Raw genomic sequence first — 12,126 nt, 5'->3', positions numbered from 1 at the left:
CTCCTTTCTCTCTTTCCTAATAGCTTCCCTCCTTTCCCCCAAATAGTGTTTCTATTAATCTGTCTTTTTATTCTTAATCTTTGTTCTGTATATGAGAGAAACACAAGCTGTCAGTTTTTCTGAGTCCTGCACATTTTACTTAGTGCTCATGTCTTACTCTGTCTCTGCATTTGCCCAAGATAGACTAGGCATGCTAGAACCAGCAGAACATCCAACTGACCTTCACATTGACCAGACATGATGGCGAAGTTAGACCAATTGCTCACATCCAGGAGTTTATTTATTTACAAACATTTTGCTTACTTCTTTCCTTCCTTCCTTCCTTCCTTCCTTCCTTCCTTCCTTCCTTCCTTCCTTCCTTCCTTTTTTGTTTTTTTGAGACAGGGTTTCTCTGTAGCTTTGGAGCCTGTCCTAGAACTAGCTCTTGTAGACCAAGCTGGCCTTGAACTCAGAGAGATCTTCCTCCCTCTGCCTCCTGAGTGCTGGAATTAAAAGCGTGCGCCACCACTGCCCGGCTGCTCACTTCTTTCTGTTCTGCATAGCATGGGTATAGGATTATCCATGGTAGAAGAGATAATTGCTTATAGAATTTACCTTTGTAAGAGTGTTGATTGATTGATTTTTCTCTTCTACCTTGTATTATATCTCAGAATATTGAAGTGAGTATTTCCCAATTCTTGGGAAATGGACATCTCAAAAGGTCTCTTTTATGACCTTTTCTATTTAAAAAAAATTCTTCCTTCCTTTCTTCTACCGAGGTTAATTGATAAAAATGAATTCTAGATTGATGTAAATTCGGGGCTGGCCCGTATGAAGTAAATAAACACAGCATGTCTTGGACACCTTTACAGGATGCTGAGTCACTGCAACCACAGTGTAGAGGGATGGAGGGAAAATCAGGGCTCCAGACCCACAGGAAGTGGCAGACTGGGCTCACCAGAAATATGGGTTTCTTTCTGATACAGCAAATTCTTCAGGTTGGAGAAATATTTGATATTATTTGTATTTTGGCTAAGGCCTGACTTGTTCATCTTGGCGTTTATTTTGAGCTGATCTTTTAAATACAAAACAATTGCCAGGTCTTAGTCTAGGGGTTGGAAAACAGTGGACTAATTCTAGCCAGTGCTGCTTTGAGTAAATGTGGTCTATTGGAGTGCAAGTGCTCACCCACAGGGCTTTTCTATGGGTTTCTGCATGCTATACCCCAAGAGCCAAGTCACGATGACAGATGGAACTGGGCTGCAAGTCTTAAGATCTTTACTGGTTGACATTTTACAGAAGAAAATGTGTTGACTTGTGGTCTAAATATTTTCACTCTGTTAACCCAGTTAATATAAAAATAAAAAATGCAAAAGATTATCAAAATATGTAGCCAGAAACATAATGTTTATTATTTACTTAATCACATCTAATTTTCTATGAAACTTGCTTACTTGATATATAGCATCCCTTTAACATTTAAACATGCTCTCAAACAAACCACGCATACAAAATATTACAATGGTCCCCAGATGATATTTTTGTGATCATAAAATCACAATAACTGTCACATTAGAATCTAGTGTGACAGACTAGACCTATCCAAATGACTTCTCACACCGTACATTTGTGTGCTCCCTCGTCATCTCTATTTATATCCCTTTCCTTAATTTTCATTTTATACCTTCCTCAAGATTGCCTTCCTGGTTGCTGTAATTAAGAAGAAACTATTTCTGGGTTGTAAAAATCTTCCTAGTTGCAGAACTATTAGCAGACTTGCATGAGTGGGGGTGACTACATAAGGCTGCAGAATCCAAACTTACTTAAAAAATAACACAACAACAACAACAACAACAACAATAGGGTCTCTCACTCTAGAGCCTCAATCCTCCTGCCTCAGTCTCCCACATCCTGTGATTAAATTGTGCATGCAAATCTGGTCTCAATGAGGAGACCAGAGGAGATTGCAGAACCCATGTGTGAAACCCAGGCTATGATTATAAGGGTGACGCGATTTTTACTGTGGTTGAGTGGGAGTTCTCAAATCCTCACTGTGCTTTCTCAGAATCTGGAGCCCTCCCTGCCTATGATGGACATTGTTCTACCATTGTGATGTGTTGCTCGTGGTCGGCAGCAGGTATACACCAAAGGGGACATTAGCTAGAGATTTTTTGCACAGACAACGAGCCATCAAGTTTGCTTGGCCTATTCTCCTTTGGGGGAGTTTTGTTCTGGTTTGTCTCTGTGTGACACTCTGTCAGCCACTCTTCTGAATTTGCTGGTGGGTGTGGCCTCTGAAGTTGACCAACTGCTAGATTTGTGCAGCTGTTATCTGTGGGCACTGGCGGAAAACAGTCACTGTAGGTCCTGTGGCTACCTATTGTGGGTTTACCCTTATTCCCTTACTACCCATAGTCACTCTTCCATAAACACAGAGAGAAAAGGGCACATGGAGGCTTTCAAACCATGAATATGCCCATAGGAATGAGAAGAAATAGCTTCTCTGGCCTCTTCTCACTATCAAAACAAACTCTAATGCTATTTTTGTACTGTGAATGTTTATGTCTGCTGTCCTCTTTCTGGTGATATAATGAGTCCTTTCTTCCCTCGATTCAGATATTGTGACCAACTGTAGTTGTTACTACATCCTTTGCTTTGAGTATTTGCGTTATCGTGCGTGCTTTTAGTTGGACTGATTGTGTTCTTAGTGCGTCTCTTGTCATCCTGGAAAGGGTTTGGATTGTCTGTACCCGAGTTGGGATCATTCCCAGCCTAATTTTTCATGTCTTTAAGACACCAATTCGGACATCTTCAAGGATCCTGGTGCCTTTGAGAGTGATTTGAAACCATCATCTATGATTTTGAGTGCTTGTAACTGCAAAGTGGCCACACAAGTGCCGTTGCAGCCTCTGTAGGGCAGAGGAGGCTATGCAGGGCTGGAAAAGGCTATTTGGCTTGAGACAAGGCCTCACTTATAGCCTAGCTGGGTCTTGAATTCGCAGTCCTCCGGCTTCAACCTCCTGAGTGCTGAGATTACAGGCACACAAGATGGCAATGAGGAGAAAAGGCTTTCTTAAAAGAAAAGGTGTTTATAGATTTGTTTACCAGTTTTTTAATTGATAATATACTTTTCATGATGCTTGAAAATATGAATCAAATTTCACAAAGTATTATTTGTGAAACCTGGGATTATTTCTGTCTAGGATCAGTGGTCTCCCTGCTGGCTGTGGTAGAATTTGTGGGCATGTTCCCCTAGTCCCCACTCCTTGTTGTCTTCCTGCAAGTCCTCTAGGGCTTTCTATGAGGATTATTGTCTTCCTTCCGTGTGGTTTGCTGGGGTGGTCATACAGAGGGCTCCATCCTCCTAGACATGCTTCTGGGAGGGGACTATCTTGTTTGCCTAGAACTGAGGCAAAGCACTGGCACCCACTTTATAATGAGAAGGCCTCTTTACTCAGTAGAGCAAGTGGGGGTCGTTTAATTCATAAAATGTGTTGCCTTTTTGAGGCATTTGCTTTGTTATCTGTGCTACATATTTGTATGGACACTCACTTGTAGGAGTTAGTTACTTAGATGGGGAAATGGCAGATCATAATGTGATTGATCCTTGAACCCCACAGTTCTCTGAAGTTCCTCAAGCTGGGTCTTCATAAGACAACGGTATATTGGGTTATTTGATTTGAGGTCTTGGAATGGTGATGTGTTTACAGATGACTTTAAGTCATAAAGAGTTGGATCTTGTTGAAGGGTTTATTTTACTGATCAGGGCTGTGTTTAATAATGACCTTAAATTTTGCTGGGCCACCTTGTTAGATAAACAGTAAACAATCCTGGTGACCGTGAGGTCAAGTCTAGCTTGAGTTTAGCCTGTGTTCTTCAGCACTCTACTGTTGATTCAGATTTGGCTGTTCAAGTGGCTTCTCTTTATTGGACTTAGCGTGCTGGGCACTGTACTAAATGCTTTGTAAAGGATATCTTCGGTTTCCACCAAAGCTTTCTGTAGGTTTTGTTAGCATTTATAGACAAGGGCATATGATCGAGGCTTAGTGATTTCTGAAGGTTCTTCTTCCCACAGCTTCTAAAAACTTATTCAATTGACAGTTACCCCAGTTCCACACATTTCATTGATGTTTCGTAATGTCTACGTGTCTCTAATAAGTAGTCTTGGCTAAAAGCTCAGAACTGTAGTGAGTCAAGGGCAGATCCTGTGGAAACAGTAGCGGCTAGTTTTCTTACATTCTGCTGCTGCTGGCCACTTCAGACACCATCACCATCTCCCAAGCAGCTTTCTCTCCACTAGTTATGAATTACATAGAGGACAAAATGAGCAAAGTTTGAGAATTACAGGCCCAAGACTTGGGTCACATATCTCTGACAACTTCAACTTAATCTGCTTCATTATAGTTATAAAACTTTAGAATTTGAAAGTGCCAATTATTTCAGCTTATTTAGTGACTTTGGTCTTACAGCTGGTAAGTGGTGGCTACTATTCCAAAACATGAATTGTTTTAACTTTTATTTTTATTTTGTCTTGGTCTAGACCTTTTTCAATTGGCCATTGCCAGCCAAAGTAAGCCAATCCAAATGCATGAAGTATTGATCACTTTCACAGTGTGACTCAAACAAGGATTTTGCTGTTAGTTTAGCTGACTGACTGTGCCCCTTCTCATCAGAGGACTCCACCAAGCAAACCAAACAAGACCTTAGTTAATAATGGGATAAAGAGAAGATATAGCTGCTTAGCCCTCGTTCCAATAATTTTCAAACTCCTTGCTTTTTTTGTATCAGTTAACATTCAATATCTTTACTGTAAAACTTTTAAGTGTGTGTGTGTGTGTGTGTGTGTGTGTGTGTGTGCAAGTATGAATATGGCACACATATGAAGGTCAGACAACAGCCTCTGGTCTAGGTCCTTGAACTGGGCTCTTTTATTGTTGTTCATTGATTTGGATGTCCCCCTAGCTGGCCTGAGAGCTTCTGGGGCTACTCTTATCTTTGCCTTCCAATTTCCCCAAAGGAATATTGGGATTAGAAGTATTCCTTACTGAACCTGCATTTGTGTGGAGTCCAGGGATTAGAACTTAAGTCCCCAGGCTTCAACAGCAAATGGTTTGCCCACTAGCCTTCTCTCTTGCTCCTCCATTTTTGTTTTTGTTGATGCTTGTTTTGTTTTGCTTTGTTTTTTTTTTTTTTGTAGGACAAGATGACAACATCCTTTGCTTTCCCCTCTTTTGTCAATAGTCATCCAATCTTGTCAAAAATATTATGTAAATGTGAGATTCATTATGCCACTATCATAGATGAGTGCATTATGACCTCTTTGCCTCACTGAGAAGATTGCTGTAACATTTATGTTGTATTCCGAAGAAGCCCATCATGTAGACTGCATATCTGGATCCGTGGAGCCCTTGGCTTTGCTTCTTGAGGGTGAAGAGCAGAGTGAAATTGGGCAGCCATGAATGGGCACAGACCTGGTTGTAGAATATCTCTGAGGGGGGAGTGGGTAGACAGTGGGAGTTTTAGTGCCAGGCTAAAGCTGCAGTGGAACTCTGCCAACAAAGGGTCTGAGATTAGATTATGACATATAAAATGCCCACGGGAGTAGTTTATGGACCACTTTAAATATATAACCAGAAAAGAGTCCTTTATTCAACCTGGTGATGGGAGTTGGCTTCTGCCACAAGGAACTCTCGGCCTGAAGTTATGTCACATATCCACAGTTATGTCATATCAGAGGCAGACTGAGGGCAGGGCCCATGGGATCCAGAAGTTTCAAAGGTTTCAGTTGAGTTGATTAAAGCAACTCATTTCATGTCATATGACAACGGACCTTCAGAAGCTCTAGGTATCGCTGCATGAGGATGTTATGATCACCAGGGTGTCCTCAGGGGTAGGGAAGGCTGGGGAGCAGGGAGGACAAGATGCAGAAGCTAGGACAAGAGTGGAGTCACTCCAGGGCGTGTCTTATCCACTGGTCTTTCACATAGACTTTGAACTCTGGACACTACAGATGATACTTCACAGCGGAGAGACGAGCAGAAAGTCCTGAATGAACTGTGAAGGCTCAGTAGTGCATGAGGAGGAAGAGAAAGGCAAGGCTGAAAGCCAGAGATGGAGGCTCCTATCTGTGGTACCTCACACCTGGAAGGTTGAAGTAAGATGATGGATCAGGAGTTCAAGGCCAGTCTAGGCTATACAGCAAGTTCAAGGCCCACCTGACCTACATAAGTATCCCCTCTCCTCATCCTGTCCTGGTTGATTATTTTATCAATTCGATACAAACTACAGTCATTTGGAAGGAGGGAACATCAACTGGGGAAAGCTTCCACTGGCCTGGCCTGTAGGAGAGTCTGTAGTGCCTTTTCCAGATCAATGATTGACGTGTAAGGGCCCAGGGCACTGTCAGTGGCATCACCCCTGGACAGGGTCCTGAGTTAAAAAGTGAAATGGGTGCATGAGGCACCTTTCCTAGATAAGTCTAGCTATCACCACTCTTTACAGAGAAAACCCTCTTTACAGCAGGTGGAGACCACCACCAAAACAGCTGGACACAAGCCCAGAGCTCACCGGATTGTGAGGAGCCCAATCCAGCAGAGAAATTTACACCATGGTCCCTGCATCTTAGGGAGCACCGCTGAAGAGGAGGCAGAATGGGTCTAAGAATCCGAATTCCAAGAAGACTGCCGTGGAGCAGTCTCCTAGAAATGACTGCACAAGCACCATGGGGACAGTGGCAATATCAGTTTTTTAGCAAGAAAGAAGGAAGTTTTCAAGGGGTCCCATTCCTAGACAAAGAACTAACTGCTAGCAACTGCTGAGAGAAAGAGAGAACAGCCTCTCCCAGAGATGAGCCCCTTATCAGTTATTCAATGAAGAGTGGTCATCCTGGAAACCACATACATGCTAATAGCAAAAAAGAAACTCAGTAGGTTGTATTTATATATAATTGTACATGCACACATACATGCACAAGTTACAATAGTCAAGGAAAAAGAGGAAATCATCTCGAAAGTGGGAGAGGGGGGAGAGGGACATGGGAGGAGCTGGCGCTTGGAAAGGGAAAGGGGAAGTTAGGAAATTCTATCTCAACTAAAACCTAAAAAACAAACTGGGCAAGTCATGGAAAGCAAGTCAATAAACTGCACTGCCCCGTGGCCTCTGCTTCAGGGCCTGCCTCCAGGTTCCTGCCGTGAATTCCTGAACTGGCTTTCCCTAGATAGTGAGCTGTAATCTGTAAGCCAAATAAACTCCATCTTCTGCAAACTGCAACAGAGACACATAACCAGGACACAACCATAAAAAAGACAACATTCCACAAATAAATGAAAATTAAAAGCAAAAAAAAAAATGAAAGGGAATAGAATCCCTGTAAAATTGAAGCAGTAAACAACTGTGTAAGGAAGGCAGTTGTGTCCTCGACACGATGTTCTGATAGGAGCTCTTCGCTAAATTGTACAAAGGTTATCTTCTTGTTCATACGGTATTAATGCCTGCACAGGTTGAGAGTTTATTCAGCTACAGACCTGCTGGAGGCAAGAGCCTGAAGACTCGACCATCACTTCTGCAGCTCCAGTGATGAACTCGCTCAGTCTTGGTTCGCTATAGATTTGAAAGTGGTCAGTGCTGTACCCACACAGGTTGGGTCATCCCACTTTGGACTATGTAAATAAGGTTAAGTAAAAAGTTAGAAATAGCCAGACCAGATGGAAGGACACTTTGTAAGAAAAAGATCATAGCAACAGAAAGACTGAACCTACGCAGAAAACTAGAGTGCCTGGGAGCCTCAGTGCGGGTGTTGGCTTTGCCAAAGCACAGTGGGATTATGCTTCCCTGGTGTCCTAGCTCCTGTGTAATAGGCAGGGTCTGGAGGGGAAGGCATTAGCAGTGGCTTCCCTATCAAATAGCACACTTAGCCTGGGAGAGAAACATTCTGGGTCTCTCACAGCCAAGAGGGGACAGTGTTTCCTTGAAAACAGTCTCCCTGCTCGCTCACGGGATTCTGATTTCTAAATTGGTTTCAATTAAATATATTTTTCCCTTCGAAGAAGCAACACTCACCTGTAATCTTGCCTAACTATTGGCAGATCTGATGCCGCAGCGCTCCACACCTTCCCAGTGGCTGCAATTACACACATCAAGTTTCAGCATGGACCACAAGGTAAGAGTCTAGAGGTAAAAGGCGACCACTTATGGGCCCCATTTCGCTCTCGTGTGTCACAGCCTTTTATTGTTGGGAGTCATTTCGAGACACAGTCACTGGCTAACAAGACCATCTGTTAGTTAACAACGACAAAATATGAGGTTGTTTCAGAGTGACACGGGGGCATTTCAAGCGCAGGGGTAGGACTGCCAAGTCTTCTTCCCCTCCAGCCTTTCCTTGTTAATGAAGAATGCGTTTGTTATCAAAGCCCGTTTGGCAAATGCGCTTTCACCTCTTACCTATCTAGAAATCAAAGCTGCCTGGGGAGTTATTTGAGGGTATGGTCTCCCTTTGGAGTCCATCTTGCTCCAGTCACGCTAACAGAATTGTATATGTGCATCAAGAAAACAATACAGTCTTTATGTGGTTCCGCCAACACAGCCTACCCACAACATGGTAGATGTTGGGAAAGCAAAAGCAGTCTCCCCGGGCAGATTCGGTGAAATCTTCACCTTTGTGCTTTCTTACCCTGCTCTTTTGTTTTTCAGAGAGGAGGGGTGGGAGATGAAACATCTCTGTTCCCCTCCTTTCCCCTCAGCCAGATAGTTTCTCAAATCAGCTAAATATAACTCCATTTATTGTCATGCTAAAACGTTCTATTTAGCCGTGTTTAACTGGATATCATGATTCCATGGGCCGACCTTTCACTCCTGGGAAGTCGTTTTAAATTCAATCCTCAGCAAAGGAAAATCCTTCCAATTCGTTGGCTGTGAAAGGTCGCGAGTGGGATGTGTTTTGATGGTATCTGCTTCTGGTTCAATTCTCAGTAAACCCGAGCACGAACGGGGCCTCAATTGGCCTTTGTTGTGGGAGTCTGAGTTTTAAGAAGCCTGGGAGAGCAGAGCAGGAGACCTGGGGCTGGGTTGCTGGCATCAGCCGAAGGTGCACAAAGGTACCAGCTGAAAGGTGAGGCATAGGAGCTAAGTAAGGTCGATGCCGCCTCCTTTCTGAGCTGATGGGGAGTTCAGACGAAAATATATGGTTTCTCTCCATTTCATTTGATCTCTTTAAAAGGGACATTTCCCACTTTCTGGGAGGCAAAGAGGGCTTAGGTGAGGTTAGGGAAGGAACTAGAAGTGTGTGAACCAGTCAAGAGGAAATTGGAGTATCCTGAACATTTATCCATCTCAGGGGTTCCAAGCTTAAACCCTACGTTTCATGCTTGAATGTCCCCTTTTCAGGAGGTTTTTCTCTGCTCAGGTCAGCAGTGCTTCAGTCTGTCTGGGCGTCTGCACCATCATCATACTAATGGAAATAAAATATTTCCATTAAATTTTGTTAGAAAAAAAGTCTTGTTAAAAAAATCTCATTATAAAGAAAAAGTCGTGTTTTGCCAAGAAAAGAAGAAAAGAAAAAAAAAGTTCAGTTTGACCAAATCCGTGAAGGGTTTAATAGGTATGACACTAAAGGTTTTAGGTGTCGGGTTGTGTGCGATTGTCTTTTATTGTTGGTTTTTGTTTTTTCATTCTGTTTCAACTTTCTAGTCTCTCTGTGGCATAATCTTCCAAGCTAAAACTTAAATCTCTTCCTTTTAACTTTTAAGTAGAGAGTAGTTGGTTCCATTCTTCAGTACACACACACACACACACACACACACACACACAGACACAGACACACACACACACGCACACACACACACACACACACACACACACACACACACACCCCTCTCTGTGGATGAAGAAGGAAGCATCCTTCCACAGTACTATGCTTGCGCGACTGTGGGAGCTTCCACCACAGGGCTGATTTTATACAATCCCCGCTCTACCAAGCTCCCTGAAGACAGCAGCAGGCTTCCTTTGTTTTCCATGGGTCCAAGCGGTGCGAATCCCCTCAGAAGGAGAGCTTTCACCTTGCCGTCACAGCCACATGAGTAGTTGGCCTGCTTCCTCCATTAGACCGAGGTGGTCCTCTAAAGACTGCACGGTGTGAGTTACCCTAACTCTCCTATGATGATCTGAATAGTCAGCATCCAACTGTATCCACTTCTATCACCAGAGCCTCTGGATGGGGAGTCATCACGTGAACTAGCACAAAGTATAATCTCTTGGTGGTGAGGCCTACTCTTTGGTATTGTGAGATCTTGCGTAATCTCTTCTTTGATTGCTACATTTAGTAGAATGTTCATCATCTCTTGGGGACAAATAAATATCTCTATGAGACAGCAGGAGTTCCCTTTGTAGCTGCTCTAGCAATCTTTTTCACTTCACACAGGGGAGTTCTACCCCCCCCCCCATTCCACTGCTGTTGCAAACTGGTCCTGAAGGTCTCCATCTTTCAGAAGGAGGACCTCCATTTCATGGTGGTGATACTCTTTCCTCAGAGAGATCCCTTCGAAGAATTTGTGCTAAAATTTGTGAAAACTCCACTATCATCCATATGACTAGAGAGGGCTCCTCTAGTTGGTCCACTTCCTCTCTTCTTCCTCAAAGACCTCTGGAAGGACCTCTGTCTCTTGGAGGTGGTCCATATCTACTATTTTCAAATGATGGTTTGGTGGCTTGCTCCATCTTGATGGCTTATCATCTAAGGACATTACCTTCATGTCTCTGACAGCATCCTTTGCATCTGCTGGGCTTCCAAAAGTGATGAAAAACAAATCCTCTTGATTGATTTGTTCCTAGGTCCTTCATCTAAAGTGCTGGCACCAATGACAACTGCCAGGTCTCCACACCGATCAGAAATGACATTAGGGTCACTGTGCAACAGGAGTGAACAGAAGAGACTGCACGCTGTATACTGCCCAGGAACGAGGCTGAAGAGCCGCCTTACCTGTTTCTAAATGAGTCTTTTCTGGCTGTTTAACTGGGGGGCCTTTGATTGGTGGGTCCTAGATCTGTGTGTGTCTTCTCAGAGAATTATGGAACTTCTTGTTTGCCTTTAAGGGCCAAAAGTCTCCCAAATATTACAGGTGTATTTTTGTTATTCTCATATGACTATCATAGGGAACTTTTTTTTTAAAGGCTAAGCAAATAAGAACAAGCTGGGACTATAAAGCTTACACAGCTGTGCTAGGGAGGTTTGGCAGGACAACAGATCTGTGTTAGTCAAGCTCATGGGAAGTCCTTGAGGGATAGATGAACACAGGTAGTGTGTTGACCTGGTAATCTTCATGTAACCTGCACTTTAGTCCTGGGAAGTTCTTACTCTAAAAACATTCTTTATTCTCTCTTTTTGTCTTTAACTATGCCAGTAGCAAATGATTTGTCACAGTTACTCTTTTTAGTAAAGACTCTGTAGTTATGAACTCTTTATTCTCTGAGAAGAAATATTTACTAATATCAGGCTTACTTGTTCCAGACTAGATCTCATGCACTCCAGGCTGACCTTTGATTAGCTAAGATGATGCTGAACATTTGCTCCAGTTATGGCCATCTCTCAAGTGCTAGGATTACAGATGTGAGTCTTTCGTGTCCGGGTTATTCCAGTGCTGAGGATGTTGCCTTGGGCTCCGGCACACTGGACAGCAGACTTTCAGAGAAGCACAGTTGTTCTTAATGTTGTTTATTCCCTCTCTGTTTCCTTGATGACCACGATGGGGATAATCTCAATCTCACTAGTCTTTTCAATGACTCCATTTGAGGCTCAATTTGCCCACGATTTAATATATCTGATTAAATCATTAATTTTCAGCCTTTCTTTTGGCTGTCAGAATTTAAAGCTATAAATTTCTTCATCATTGCACACTGATGTTCATACATAACTCATTTAAAATGTTGTGCAATAATTTAATTTTGATTATGATGTCTCTCTTTTGCCATTAATTATTTGAAATGTATTTGAAAATTTCCAGGCAAGCTGCAGTGATTTCATTCCTTCTGGAGCATTGCTCTCTGAAGTTTGTTAAACTCTGAGGTTTGTTAGTATGGCTGTTTCATTTTTGTAAAACATCTCTGTTAATCTGACAAGTAACTGAATGCAGTGTTTTATAAGGGTTTTTGGGGGAT

The 12,126-nt window shown here is 42.8% G+C and overlaps 1 pseudogene; it reads right to left on the bottom strand.

Moving 5' to 3' along the window:
- Positions 1-10,038: 10,038 nt before the first annotated feature.
- LOC113455959 lies at positions 10,039-10,812 on the bottom strand (annotated as a pseudogene).
- Positions 10,813-12,126: the final 1,314 nt, after the last annotated feature.

This window comes from Microtus ochrogaster, chromosome 1 (assembly GCF_000317375.1).
Source record: "Microtus ochrogaster isolate Prairie Vole_2 chromosome 1, MicOch1.0, whole genome shotgun sequence".
Classification (NCBI taxonomy): Eukaryota; Metazoa; Chordata; class Mammalia; order Rodentia; family Cricetidae; genus Microtus; species Microtus ochrogaster.
This window is presented reverse-complemented; position numbering and strand designations above follow the sequence as displayed.